The 14,654-nt window shown below is 37.8% G+C and overlaps 1 long non-coding RNA gene across 4 annotated transcripts in view; it reads right to left on the bottom strand.

The window, feature by feature from the left end:
* Nucleotides 1-4,431: 4,431 nt before the first annotated feature.
* Nucleotides 4,432-14,654, bottom strand: part of LOC122241362 — a 39,813-nt gene continuing 29,590 nt past the window's right edge. For 2 of the 4 annotated variants that reach the window (XR_006221456.1, XR_006221454.1), the window contains one exon: nt 12,344-12,627. This is a non-coding gene — a long non-coding RNA (uncharacterized LOC122241362). Of the gene's footprint in view, nt 4,782-4,890; nt 4,980-12,343; nt 12,628-14,654 lie in introns of those variants that run through there. The other 2 variants (XR_006221455.1, XR_006221457.1) reach the window with 2 other exon arrangements.

The following is a 14,654-nucleotide window of genomic DNA, read 5'->3' as shown; positions in this document are numbered from 1 at the left end:
AGGCTTTCAGGACTTAATTTGAATCTATGATTGCTGGAACAGAACCTAAAGCCTAAAGGGAATTATTAACAATTTATGAGAAATCTTTAAGAGATTGAAAAGGCTAATAGATAGAAAAGAAAATTTAAGTTAAGATAAGATAAGCTGACTAGTGTGAATATCAGAGAACAAAGTTTATAGGACTTGAACTGTATTGCTTGGAAAAATTTATGTTAATTAGTTCTCCAAGGTGGAGAAAATCTCAAAAAGCAAAATTTCAAGTCCCTTCCTTCTATCAGTTATTCAGGATGTTAATGGTATATCTGACAACTTTTTCTCCCCGTAAAAGTAAGTGATTATTTCAAAACATGAAATGTAAGTGGCCAGTTTGTATAGAATGGAGTGACAGGAAAAAAAATAAGAGTTGAAAAGAATGAAAGGCAACGGGCAAAAAAGCTTTATTCGACTGAATCAGCAGAAAGTGGACTTTTTAAAAGTTAAAATCCAGAAAGAGTCTGGTCCAATTTTTCCATCTCTTCTTAAAGCCACAGTTTTCTTTTATCCTGGCCTTGGAATGAGCTAATGGACAGGACCTCCCATTTACTTCAATTCGTTGCCTGCACAATTTGCTGCAGAATTACTTTTTCTCACCGAAACCTATCAGGTGTTTCTGAAGGAAATAAAAATATTGCCTTATTGGCTGTGGAGAAAGGAAGCAGCATTTTAGAACCAAGGCAGAGGTCAGCATTTGTTTGCGCTCAGGCTTGGTGTCACCATTTGAGTGGCTTCCAATTGAAAAGTTCTGTCCCTGTTCAGCTGATAGCCGGACTCACAAAAGAAAACAGCTTATTTCTGATATTCCCCTTCTGAGGAGACAGAAGCTGCCGTTAACCCATTAGAAAAGCCGCTGGCACACCTTGGTATTAAAAGAGAAATTTCAAAGTAAACATTGTTTTGTGTAGAGTTGAAAGGCTTAGAAGTGTCGAATTCTGGTGGCCTGGGTGTTACTGTGCCTCATATAGAAGGAGATTCCAAACCTTAAGTTTTATATAAGTATCTCTAGATCTATGAAACACGCTTTAGAAAAAGTTTTGTTAAAAACGTAATTGAACAGTAAGCCCTGATTGTTCTTTAAAAAAAAAAAAAAACAACACTTTATTTTATTTTGATAAGAACACTTAACATGATATCTACTCTCTTAACAAAATTTTAAGTACAAATACAGTATTTTTGAGGACAGGTACAATATTTGTCCAGCAGATCTCTAAAGCTTATTCATCTTGCTTAACTGAAACTTTATCTCTGTTACTTAATGACTCCATATTTCCTCTTCCTCACGGTCTCTGGTAACCACCATTCTGCAATCTGATTCTGTTAATCTGACTATCGAGAGAGCTCTTATAAGTGGAATCACATCACAGCATGTGTCTTTCTGTGACTTACTTATTTCACTTAGCACAATGTCCTCAAGGTTCATCTATGTCATTGCAGAATTTTCTTTTGCTTTAATACTGAATAACGGTCCGTTGTAGGTATATATCACATTTTCTTTTTTCCATTCACCTGTCAAAGGACATTTAGGTTGTTTCCGCATCTTGACTATTGTGTATAATGGTGCAATGAACACCAAAGTGATAATATCTCTTTGAGATTCTGATTTCAATTATTTTGAATAAATAGCCAGATATGGGATTACTGGATAATATGGTAGTTATAAGCTCTTTTTTTTGTTTGTTTGTTTGTTTGTTTTTGTTTGTTTTATTTTATTTTTTTAGGTAGGAGCCAACACAGGGCCCAAATTCACGATCCTGGGATCAAGACCTGAACTGAGACCAAGTGTTGGATGCTTAACCATTGGGAGCCACCCAGGTGCCCCGTGGTAGTTTTATTTCTAATCCTTCTTTGTACAGTACTCTTATGGAAAATTCTACTTCCTTGAGATTCCCAAGGCCCTGAGATATCAGCATCAAAATTCTCTCTCTACCCTCATTTAGTACCTCTTACTTTTCCACACTGTACAAATCTAAATACTTTTGTCTTTTTTTTTCCTGTTACTTTAATGTATAGCATTCTATGTAGCTTCTGAACCTTCTCAGTGTTGTTCCTAGAAAAACTGTATTCTTCTGTTTTCTTAGGTAATTCTTACTACAATATTCAAACTCAGCTTTTCCTTACGAGTCTGGGTCAGGTGCTCCCATTTCGCTAGTACTTCTCCAAGGGTAGCACTAATCATCATTTATTGTAGTTGTCTCTTTGCATATTTTTAATTTCCTCACAAGATTCCAAGCACCATGGGAGCAACGGCCAAGTTTATTTTGTTTGCTATCACATGCCTGGCACATAGTATATGTTCAATAAAATGTGTTTGATGGATGCATGGATATCTACTGCCACTAGACAATAATTAAAATAACTGAATAGGACTTACTGAAATAAGCTGAACTTGTGAAAATAGCTTTAATTTTTAGGATTTTAGACTTGATGACAGAAGACATGATTTTTGTGGTTTTTTCTTGATAATAATCATATTAATAGCAGGGATAATAATTACTACTAACTTAATTGAATTGAAATCATGACTAGATACTATATTAGGAGCTTTATTGTATTATTCCATCCAACCCTGTAACAGCTCAACAGAGTGGCTATTATATTTCCCATTTTATAGATGAAAAAACTAAGACTCAGAAGTAACTTATGGAAATTAACAAGAGGAAAATCATAATTTAAATCCAGATCTACTTTCAGTGTTCACTAAACTAAATGGCTTATTTAGAGAGATTTGGGGAAAACTTATATTTCTAGAATTTGCTTAGTTTTTATATTAATACTTTAACTGTTAAATTATGAGGCAATTACATGAGAGAAAAGTAAATACACAAATGAATAAAAATACTCTTTCTCTCTGACACTCTATGCTTAGAGCTATACCTAACCAATAACATTAGATATAGATAAATACCTGTTAGGACTCTTAATTAATGCTTGACCTTCCAATTACTCACATATTATAATATCCAATTTTCAGCTTTTCATGGTCCATCACCATTTCTACTTGATGACTATCATTACTTTGTTGTGGGGCATTGGGATATCATCACCTTTATCATAAATTTTGTTGTTGGGGCTTCACAATAAAAATAACAACAATACTGTGGGCAATCATTCCATCTCCATTTTTGTGAGACAGTGACTACAATCATCACTTTTTTCAATAATCTCCCACTTGTGTTAGTAAGGACGCTGGGGCTTGTAAAGTTAAGGCATTAATAAGGGGCAGAGCAGGGATACAAATCCATGTTGTCTGGCTCCAGAGGTAGCAATCTTTGGACATCAGTGCTTCTTGCTGAGCAGAAAGCTAGAACATAATTTTTGCTCTGTCTGCCTTCTGTCCCCTTATGCAGTTCAGATACAGAGGGAATCTCTATTTCTTAAATATAGACATATGGTCTGTTATTTCAGAGCATCTTCCTAGTGGGAAGATTCATGCAACATTTCTAAGTACTCCCAGAAACCTCTATGCGTAACCCAAGAGGTTTTTTATCTGAAGTTGAATTCTAAATAACTTTTAATTCATTTGTAATTGCTTCAGGAAAGACACATTAGGATTTACCCTGTTCCCTTCTCCATATTTTTGCACAAATATTATTTAAATAATTGCAAGCTAGAATACAAACATTATGCTTCAAATTGAAGGTATGTATCTGATATTTAACAACAAACCCTCCCAGTGAATTAATCACAAAGTTCCTCACATCTGGATTCATTGCCATGATTTGGTGGTAGCTTTTGATCTGACTTGAGAGGGTGTAAGTAATATGTGATAAATTGCTTAGCAAATTAGAAATTAGGACCTTTGACCTGTTGAATTAGGCTAGGGCACCTTTAAATTGAAGAGAGGTAGTTTTCGACATGCAAGCCAAGAAACTAAGTACTCAGTGACAGGTATAACTTCTTCCTTACTATTATGTCTGAAAATGCAGGCTGTTTCCTTAATGGGCTTTGCTGCTTGGAGATTAGACACCCAAGCCAAAATACTGAGCTCACTCTTATTTGGCGGACTTCTTGATATTTACAAAAATATTTCTGGACGTTGCCTTCTAGCCAGAGTCATCACTGTTTTAGCAATTTGCCAACCTTCTGAACATCTTCAAGATTTGGGACTTGCCAGAAAAGTGCCATGGAGAAAATGCAAAATCCTATCTGCTCACAAATACCATTTTTGTCCGATCAAGTATGAAAAAAATCATTAAAAATATTCTGAGGTGTCTTGATGTAACTACTTGGCCATTATCATAGATACTGATGTCTTGGATTGTTTTATAGACTTCCGCTTTGAAATTATTTTTATTACTAAAAGTAGGAAACAGTGGCATGTGAGAATCTGAATGGAGAAGTTGTGATTTAGAAAATATATTAACAAACATCATCATCATTAATAAAGTGGTCAAGGCCAGCCCTCAGTGAAGAGGTTCATAAAATCCCACAGAAGAAATAAAGTTTCCAGATATTTGGTAGATACCGATGGTAGACAGAGAAAAGGGACATTCTCCTGTAATTCTCAGCTAATTTGGTGCTGTCTCTGGTCTCCAAAACCATTCTTCTTCTCAGAGAATGACAATGACATGACCGTGCATAAACATTCTGTGGAGATCTGGAAACTAGATAGCAACATCAGGGTTACCGGTTCCCCAAGGTAGGACGATCAGCAGTGCTTGGAGAAAGATAGCTTTGCATACCACCTTTGATTTTGCAGTCTTGAATTGCTCATCTGTAAAGCACTTTTGTGTTGACTGAAGGATCTGTGAGTCGGAATGAACAAAGACATATTCACGTTATAGCAGATATGTGGACACACACTTCAGTCTAAGTGTCAAAGCTCAGCAGACATTTTTATAAAAGGAATCTCACTTGCCAAGAGTGACACTTGAAAACTAGCTTCACTTAGCATGTCTGAGTCTCATGAAGATTACGCAGCAGCCAAAACACTATTGAAGGCACTAGAAGAAATAAATAAGCACCTTATCACTCAGTGATTTTTGCCTTGATTTTCTTCTGATTGATAGAATAAATGTTAAATAGCATAGGGTGTCAGTTGGGCATATGTGCTAGCCCATAATTAACCTATATTTTACTTAGAAAGGGATTTATTACAATATGTCCCTATCAATCTGATTACTCATAATTGTTCTAAGATATTTTCTGTATATCTAATAGAGGTGGCAGTTACTTGGACATAACTAAATTTTCCAGTTTCCTAGGTTCAGTCTTTCTTTGCTTTATAATATAAATTTCTTAAGCTCTCATCCTGTTCAGGCAGAAAACCTAGTCATTGCTTCTCATTAACAATGTCTAAAAGCAGGGATTTTCTGAGACTTAGTTTTCTAACCACCTCTTGCTCTGATTTCTGGCTTCCATGTATTCTTTTTTCTAAGTTTATTTATTTTGAGAGAGAGAGAGAGAGAGAATGAGTGGGGGAGAAGCAGAGAGAGGAAAAGACAGAGAATCCCAAGCAAGCTCTGTGCTGGCTGTCAGGGCAGAGCTGACCCCCACATGGAGCTTGACGTGGGGCTTGAGCTCATAAACCATGAAATCATGACCCGAGGGGAGGTCAAGAGTTGGATGCTTAACCGACTGAGCCACCCAGTTGCCCCTTGGTTCCACAGATACTTGATGTGGCTTGAATCTCACCCTCCTGCAGCTGCTCTTATCCCCATTTGGTACTCATCCAAAGGTATTTCACAGACTCTTTGCAATTCCCTAAATCAGTAGGAGAGATGAAACGGTACACAGGTGAGAGTATTCCTCGTGTCTGGGTATCTTGGGAGTTACATCCTAGTCTAATACCAGAAATGACTGGAAACTGAATTCCAGATACCCCTGTCCTTAAACATTCCTCAGATTTTCCTGCGTAGTCACTGCTTTCTCTCTGTAGACAATCCTAGTCACCCATACTGCTCCTACAACTGATTTTGTCAACTGTCCTTTTAAACAACCCTGCGAAACACTGACTGACAGAACAAGCAAGACTCAAGAAGAAATAAGGAAACACATTTTCTCTGCTTCGATTGCCCGCCCCCTCCCCCCCACTGCCTACCCCCAATGCTCACTCAAGCCGTCTCTATGGACTCTTCTTCCCTCTTCCCTGAGTAAAATCTAGGAGGGATCCCATGACTTTTGGTCCCTTTCCTGTCATAAACATCTTTAAATCACAAAAAGTAGACTTAGTTGAGCAATTAGAATGCTCTGTGCTCTTAACAGTCAATACTTTGAAACTCATTTTAATTTAAAGCTTCTCCCTCAGGCCCAGTTAGGGTTCTACTGAGGGCAGAATGCCTGAAGCATCACCTCTGTTTGGCTCCACACCTCACTGCCCTTCTCTTCCTCCTCCACAGTGAATAGCTCTGGCCCCTTCAGTTTGCAAGTGGAGAGAGAGGAGAGGTAAAGGGCAGGGAAGATTGGCCTTGACTGGAACCCAGATAATTTGGTATTAGTTTCATCTAGGAGAGCAGATGTTTTACATTTAAAGTCATCTATTTTCTTAAATTTGAGTCATTTATTTTCTCCTGCACTGTATTCGTGAGTTCTTTGGAGGATCCTTCAGTTCTGGAGACTTCTGACCTACCCAGTTCTTTTAATTCAGGCAAAGAATTCATCTAGCTTAGTATTTCCCTACGGGCCCCTAATTTCCTATGGTCCATTTGACATGGACTGTCTCTCTCTTATGAAGTGCCATACTTGGGAAAAGTGCATTTAAGTTGATCTTAAGATATCTTCCTTGGTGCTCACTTGCCCCACTGGGAAACACTCACCATCCGTGTATTTCAGATGTATTCCCTACAGAACTGCTTCTCTTTGCTACCCTCAGAAGCCAGCCAGCCACAACCACTCGTCTTTAGGAAAGTTTTTAGGAAGCAGTTCTTAAAACGTTAGTCAAGTTCCTTGAAGAGTGGTCTTGAAACCTTTCTCACATAGCTTTGGCTAAAGGGGAAGTCCCCTCTTGTCCACCAAGATAAGGGAAGTAGAAGGAATGCATCGAACTCTCTTCAAAGAATCTTCCCTTTAATTTCCGGTCTCATTCTTCCAACCGGTCCAATATTATTTGGTAGATTATTCGGTTGTAGGGGTTCAGCTAAGCATGGCCGTGCTTGCTCACAACCACCTCCTTTGGAAGCCCTGCCCAGGAACCTAGCTTCTGGTTTTGCAATGCAAGTTTGGATGCCACCTACTCTGGGGTCTCAGCCGAAAGTAAAACAAACACTGTTGCATTTACATTTTGTTATATGAAAAACAAGATCTAGTTTTCTAAGAGGATCTCCTAGTCATATTTCGAAACAAGAAAATTTCAGTGGCTCTAATAAATGGTTGTTCTGCACTGTCCCCTAAAGACACTGTATCGTACTGTGCACTGCCCTTGGGTTTTGGTTGGAACTGAAATCAGCTGAAGTTTCATGGTAATTCCACAGGCCTCTAGTGTACCTATAGAAAAATATATGCTTACGTATAAATATTTCTTGAACTCCTTTGGTCATACTGTTCAGTAAAAAATGATCTGCTAGAGTAGGGAGAAGAAAAGGCAGCGTGCAGAGGAGTTGGAGGTTTTCTCTCCCCCATGCTTTAGGAGGATGATTTTTTTCAGACACAAAGATGGCTATCAGAAATGAAAATTAGATGAAACATCTATGAAATTGGAATGGTAATAATGATATTTTCCTCTTAGGGTAGATTATTATTGTGAGTATTGTTTACATACTCAGCATTTAAACACTGTCTCATAAGTAGTGAGTACCTATTAAGTGTTAGGAATTATTATCACTATCATTATTAAAGTATCCATTACTGCTGCTTTTCACATCTGTATCCCACAAATCCAGAAGAGTGTTCAACATGTGATAGAATGTAGTAGTTGTTGAATACATGAATGAATGAGTTTGCTAAGTAGGATTGGTGTCCCAAATGTTCAAAAATATGTTTTGCTTAAATATTGCTAGATGGTGCTTCTTGGAGGTGAGAATTATCTTTCTTCTTCATTGCTGTAGTTTCCATGCCTGACATGACCTTCCAAGCACTAACGCCTAATAGATAAACATTTTTAATAAGTAGGACACACTGTTAGGGTGTTTCCTATTTGAAATCAGATTTGGACTTTTTGCAGAAAAGAGTAAGTTAATTCTAGAATCATGGTTATTGGAAAGGTTGTCAGCTCTTGCTTCTATTTTTCAAAATTGTGAAAGGATCAAACCTACTAAAATATTAAAATTTATGAAACTATATACACAAGTGAAGCTCCTTATGGCTGCTTCTTCAAATTCCCTCTCTTCTTTTTTCAGAGAAAAATCATTGTCTTGAGTGAGTTGTTTATTATGTGGGAATTAAGAAACAATATATTGGCTGCCTATCGTGTTTTTAGGTATTTTATAGTTGTATTCATTATGTATGCATATTTTTCTGCAACTTGCTTTTTTTGAGCAACATTACATTTCTGAGCTTTAATTAAATTAAATCAATTGAATTAAATTAAAATGACGTGTGTGGTTTCTAGTCCATGTCAACTGTTGTGTAATATTCCACTGAATAAGAAAAGAGAAGAAATGTTTACTTGACTTCCTGTTGATGTATATTCAGGTTACTAACCAATTTTGCTTTTTCATTAATGAAATTAATGGCTTAAGCTGAGAAGTGAAAGCACTGAGTCAGCAATGTTACTGGGTAGTTTCCATCCCTCTCTGAACCAGTTAACTCTATACTCTGAACAGCAGTAAAGAGTTCTTTCCGGGGCACCTGGGTGGCTCCGTGGGCTGAGCGTCCGACTTCGGCTCAGGTCATGATCTCGCAGTTCATGAGTTCAAGCCCCACGTCGGGCTCTGTGCTGACAGCTCAGAGCCTGCAGCCTGCTTCAGATTCTGTGTCTCCCTCTCTCTCTGCCCCTCCCCCGCTCATGTTCTATCTCTCTCTCTCTCAAAAATAAATAAAAAAAACATTAAAAAATTAAAAAAAAGAGTTCTTCCCCCCCAAATCCTCTTTAATACATAATATTGTTGAACTGAAACATTTTTGCCTATGATAAGTGTTCTTATTATAGTTATCGTGGTTTTATTAAATTATTAATTATGTGAATTTAGGTGCATTTCCCTATTAACTAATAAGATTAAGCTTGTTAATTAATAATCCAATGACCTGATTTTTAATAGGATAATTTAATATTTTTATAAAATTTTAGGCTTATATCTCCCATATAGTTTTGTGTTTTGTTTACTCTTTTTTTTTTTTTTTTTACATCTTTTGTTGATTTAAGAGCTTTTCATAATCCTTTCTTTTTTATTCACCTATTTATTTGGAAGCCTTACATGACATTTATTTTCTTCTTAAATTTTAACATACCTATCTATAAACTTTAACCTTTTTCAAGAAAGTAAAAATTATTTAGTATTTCTATTCTTCTTCTGGATACATCCCCAAACTCAACATACTTTATTTATTTTTATTTTTTAAAGTTTATTTACTTAGTTTTGAGATCTCTCTCTCTCAAAACTAAATATACATTAAAAAAATAAAATGTTATAAAAAGGGGCACCTGGGTGGCTCAGTGGGTTAAACTGAGACTTCAGCTCAGGTCATGATCTCACAGTTTGAGAGTTCAGGCCCCATATCAGGCTCTTAGCTGTTGGCATGAAATTTCCTTCGGATCCTCTCTTCCCCCTTCTCTCTGCCTCACCCCATTTGTGCTCTCTCTCTTTCTTGCTCAAAAATATATAAAATATTTAAAAAATAAAATGTTATTTACTTTTGAGAGAGAGAGAGGGAGAGCAAGTGATTGGGGGAAGGGCAGCGAGATAAAGAGAGAGAGAAAGAGAGAGAGAGAATCCCAAGCAGTCTCTGCCCTGTCAGCGCAGAGCCCAATGCAGGGCTCAAACCCATGAACTGTGAGATCATGGCCTGACTTCAAATCAAGAGTCAGATGCTCAACCAACTGAACCAGTCAGGTGCCCCCAACATACTTTATTAACTCAATGCCCAACAGTCCCAATTTCGGTTTAATAGTTCAAAATTTAAGTTTATCTCTAAAACATAAGTCACCCACCCAACACAGTGTTGGGGTGCCTGAGTGGCTCAGTCTGTTAAGCGCCTGACTCTTGATTTTGGCTCAGGTCATGATCTCATATTCCTGAGATCAAGCCCCACGAGGGGCAATGGACATGGAACCTGCTTAAGATTCTCTCTCCTTCTCCCTCTGCCCCTCCCCCACCCTCTCGTGTGCACATACGTGTTCTAAATAAATAAATAAAACACACAGAACGTTAAATTTACCAATATTTTATGAATCTTTGTTTACTGAGATAAACTGAAGTTCTAGGACATGGGACAAGGTTACAGGGAAAGATGAAGAACTGGGAGGGAACAGTAATGTCATCCTCTCAGCTGGTATCAGCTATTTTACCTCAGCACATAGAACCTAATGCTCCTCTTTCTTCTGTCATCTATTTTTGCTGGTGACACACGTTACAGTCTAATTGTTATTGTTGTTGTTTGGATTCTCTCTCTTTTCTTCTTGATGGTTTTTAAGATTTTCTCATTATCATCATTGTTCTGCAGATTACAACATTTCTTTTTTAAAAATGTTTATTTATTTTTGAGAGAGAGAGAGAAAGAAAGAATTTATTTTTGAGAGAGAGAGAGAGGGCACATGAGTGGGGGAAGGGCAGAGAGAGAGGGAGACAGAGGATTTGAAGTGGGCTCTTCACTGAGAGCACAGAGCCTGACACGGGGTTCAAACTCACAAACTGTGGGATCATGACCTGAGCCGAAAACAGAGGCTTAACCCACTGAGCCACCCATGTGCCCCTACAGTATTTCTAAATGTAGATTCATTTTATTTAGCCTGCTTGGTATTCATGGTATATTCCTAAAGTAACATTTTCTTTCAGTGCTGGATAATTATTATAAATATGGCTTCAAAAAACGACTGTATTTTTTCTTTCAGTCTTATTTAGAACTCCATTGGCATTATTGGGTTTAAGTAGGAGGTTTTCAGTTTATTCTTCATATTTAAATTGCTCTTTTTGTCTCATTCTCTCAGGCCAGGTTCTGCCCAAATACATTAGGAGAATATTTTAACTCATTAATTTTCTTTTGCCCTTGTGTCTGGTCACAGTATATACCTACTATTGATTGCCTCCCCCCCAAGTGACTATAATTCTCATTTTCAAGACTTTGAGTTGGTTGATTGTCTTACCAGCTACTATATACCACGTCTGCCTTTTTTTGTGTGTGTTACTTAATTCTTTTGGTCTTTTAAAATGAAACTTGTTTCCATCATCTCTGAGCAAATTCATCATATTTATGTTAAATAGCTTGTCAAACAATTCCATAAATATATTATCTTTTCCAGCAGTGCTTTCCCAACATTAATGGATATATGAGTTGCCCAATAGTTATGTTAAAACATGGGTTTTGATTTAGCAGGTCTGAAGTGACACCTGAGATTCCACCTGTCGGACAAGCTTCAAGGTGATACTGATGTTTCTGGTGCAAGGATCAAAGTCCCAGAATTTATATCTATTGTTTGGCATCTTTTACTGTCTTTTTTAGCCTTAGATGCTTTCATGTTTTGGGGATATTTGCTTTCAGACTCATTTTTTTTGAGTGGAAACTAGTTAATTTTGATCACTCATTTTCTTCCTTAAGCAACTTCTACCCATCTTGTCAACTCCCTGGATTCCTGGTTTGGAATCAAGTGTTTTAATTTTTTTTAATGTTTTTATTTATATTTGAGACAGAGAGAGACAGAGCATGAGCAGGGGAGGGGCAGAGAGAGAGGGAGACACAGAATCTGAAGCAGGTTGCAGGCTCTGAGCTGTCAGCACAGAGCCCGACGTGGGGCTTGAACTCACGAACTGCGAGATCATGACCTGAGCTGAAGTCAGATGCTTAACCGACTGAGCCACCCAGGTGCCCCTGGAATCAAGTGGGGTTTTTTTGTTGTTTTGTTTTGTTTTTTATTTTTTTATTTTTATTATTTTTTTTAATATATGAAATTTATTGTCAAATTGGTTTCCATACAACACCCAGTGGAATCAAGTGTTTTAATGATGACTCATCCTCCTGGTGTGTGGGGGGGATATCGATGATATGTCGATGTATTCAAGCAGGCCGTGCACAGTCTTACTCCTTCCCTGTCTTGAGGCCATATCCTTGTCCAACCTCCCCAAGAGGTCAGCAACAATAGTTCCTTTTTTTTCACCCCCAGCCTTATTTCCCGAGTGGAACAGAGGAGCTCCTACCCAAGCCCCTGGCTTCAAGCAGTTTGATCTGGTTCCATTTCTGGTGTCACTATCTCACAGCGAACACTTTTAACCTATTTTATTCCCAGATAGCCACACTCGTGGGTTCAATAGGCCCGTGTCTTCAATTCCACCCACCAATTTGCATTTCTGTTCCATTATCTCCACAGAAATGTTTGTCTTCTTTTTAAACACAGATACATATTTTGGTTTCCTCTTTTCAGATTTGACCTGTCTTTGTTATGGATTTGAGCAGAAATGGTGGGTCAAAGTGTGAACATACACAGACATCTCAACCAGATACCGTTTCCTGCAATTTTTAGCTGTTTCAGAGCCTCTATCTTCGGAATGAAATTCAAGCACAGACCTAAAAAAAAAAATAATACAAAGGTAATAATTGTTGGCAATAATAAGTTGGTACCATTCTCTGAATATATCATTTTAACTAATTCAGTCTGAAGGTTTTGTTTTAGAAAAGGGCATTTTTAGGGGCACCTGGGTGGCTTGGTCGGTTGAGTGTCCGACTTCAGCTCAGGTCATGATCTCACAGTCCGTGAGTTCGAGCCCCGCGTCGGGCTCTGTGCTGACAGCTCGGAGCCTGGAGCCTGTTTCAGATTCTGTGTCTCCCTCTCTCTGTGACCCTCCCCCGTTCATGCTCTGTCTCTCTCTGTCTCAAAAATAAATAAAAACGTTAAAAAAAAAAAAAAAAAAAAGAAAAGGGCATTTTTCAAAATGAAGTTCAAATACTAAACCTGCGTGTGAAAAACATTCCAGAAGTCATTTAAAAAATGTTATGGAGAGATATCACATGTAAAGATGTAACTTCTCCAAAAGCATAAACAAAAATAAAGTATTTGAGTATATCTTATGGGTCACCTTTAAATTTATATCTGCTAAACCCATAACCGAACATTAATTCACACATTTAGTGACTGCCTATATGTGTCTACGATGAGTCTGGATAATTCAGTCTGCAAGTCCCTCTGTGGTATTAAATTCATAATGTTGAAAGGGACCTTTATCTGGTACAACTGTTTTCTTACAGGGCTAGCTAATAAACTACTTCAGAAAAATAATGTAGCTGAAGCTTTCTTTCAGAAATATCAAAACGGGCTGCTGCAACTTACTTTTGTACCATATTCCAGGGACTTTTATGACTAGTGGCAGTGGAGTGGAGTGGAATATTCTCACAGCAGGGGCAAGGGATCCTAGCCCATCCCTAATTCTGCCCCCAATAAAAGAGATTTTAAGGCAACTCATTCTGGTTCTTTGTGCCTCAGTTTCATCTACAGAAAACAGAGACTTTTACTTGCTCTAACAAATCAGTGTGGGGCTGAAATGAGGTAACAGGCATAAAGAACTTTTTAGAAAGTTAAATAAGAAATACGGTAAAAAGGAAGACAGCCAATTCAGATTAGCTATTTGTACTGCTACACTTTCAAGACCGTGGCTAACTCACTCCTGTTCAGAAAAGGCAATAAAGGACTGAATTACTTTGGTGGTCAAATCAAATTGTATGGGCAGACGGCCCAAGTAAGATACACTTCCTTTAATGTAACGTGGCTTTCCAGGAGGCCCTGGGCTAAACAGTTCCTTACTCTGCTCCCTCTTACTGCCATTTTTTTTCTCTTTTACAACATGCTTCCTACCTTTTGGTGAGTGGGTCATGGGCTCAGAACAAAGTCGGAAGCTAAAACATATTTCAGCAATTAGCAGCCTGGAAACTCAAGCTGTTTTTGGCAATATTGTAAAAAGATGATTTCAGCACCTTTCATCCCCAGCTTGTTTGATAATTCACATTCCCATGTCCTTGGACTTGGAAAGCTCTCCAGTGCTAGAGGCACATTCTTAGGTTGGTGAGGAAAGTGTAAGCAACTTGAAGATGCTAAATAGGGACATTAGCCACATCTGAACTAAATATACTGAGTTAGTGGGGTTTTGTTCGTGGCCTGTTCTCTCTATTTTTAAATGCGATTGTACTCAGAGCTATTCTGAACATTTTAGTTAACTCCCTGCCATCCACCTACCTATCTTATTATTAGCTACTCTTTCCAGAAATATTTTTCAAGAAGTTAAAAAAGAGATGAAACAAAATGTCTTCCAAACTGCTTCTACCTCTGGCTTCAGAGGAGTGAACCGACTCTTAGCTGCTTTTGTATCTCATTTCTTGGAGGCAGGAACAACTGAAAGCCAAAAAGAGACTAAGGAATTTGGTCTGGAAATGGAAAGTCCTTTATATTTTAAGTCACTTTACATCCTCGGATGCAGGTGACAATGTTTCATTCAGGAAAAAGAATTAATGTTGTCCTTCTTTAGTGAAAATATGAATGGTGTTATCAGCATTAGCTAATAAGCATAATTACAGCTGCAGCAGAGTTGGTTGAAATCAGGAAT

Source organism: Panthera tigris, chromosome C1, assembly GCF_018350195.1.
Source record: "Panthera tigris isolate Pti1 chromosome C1, P.tigris_Pti1_mat1.1, whole genome shotgun sequence".
Taxonomy (NCBI): Eukaryota; Metazoa; Chordata; class Mammalia; order Carnivora; family Felidae; genus Panthera; species Panthera tigris.
This window is presented reverse-complemented; position numbering and strand designations above follow the sequence as displayed.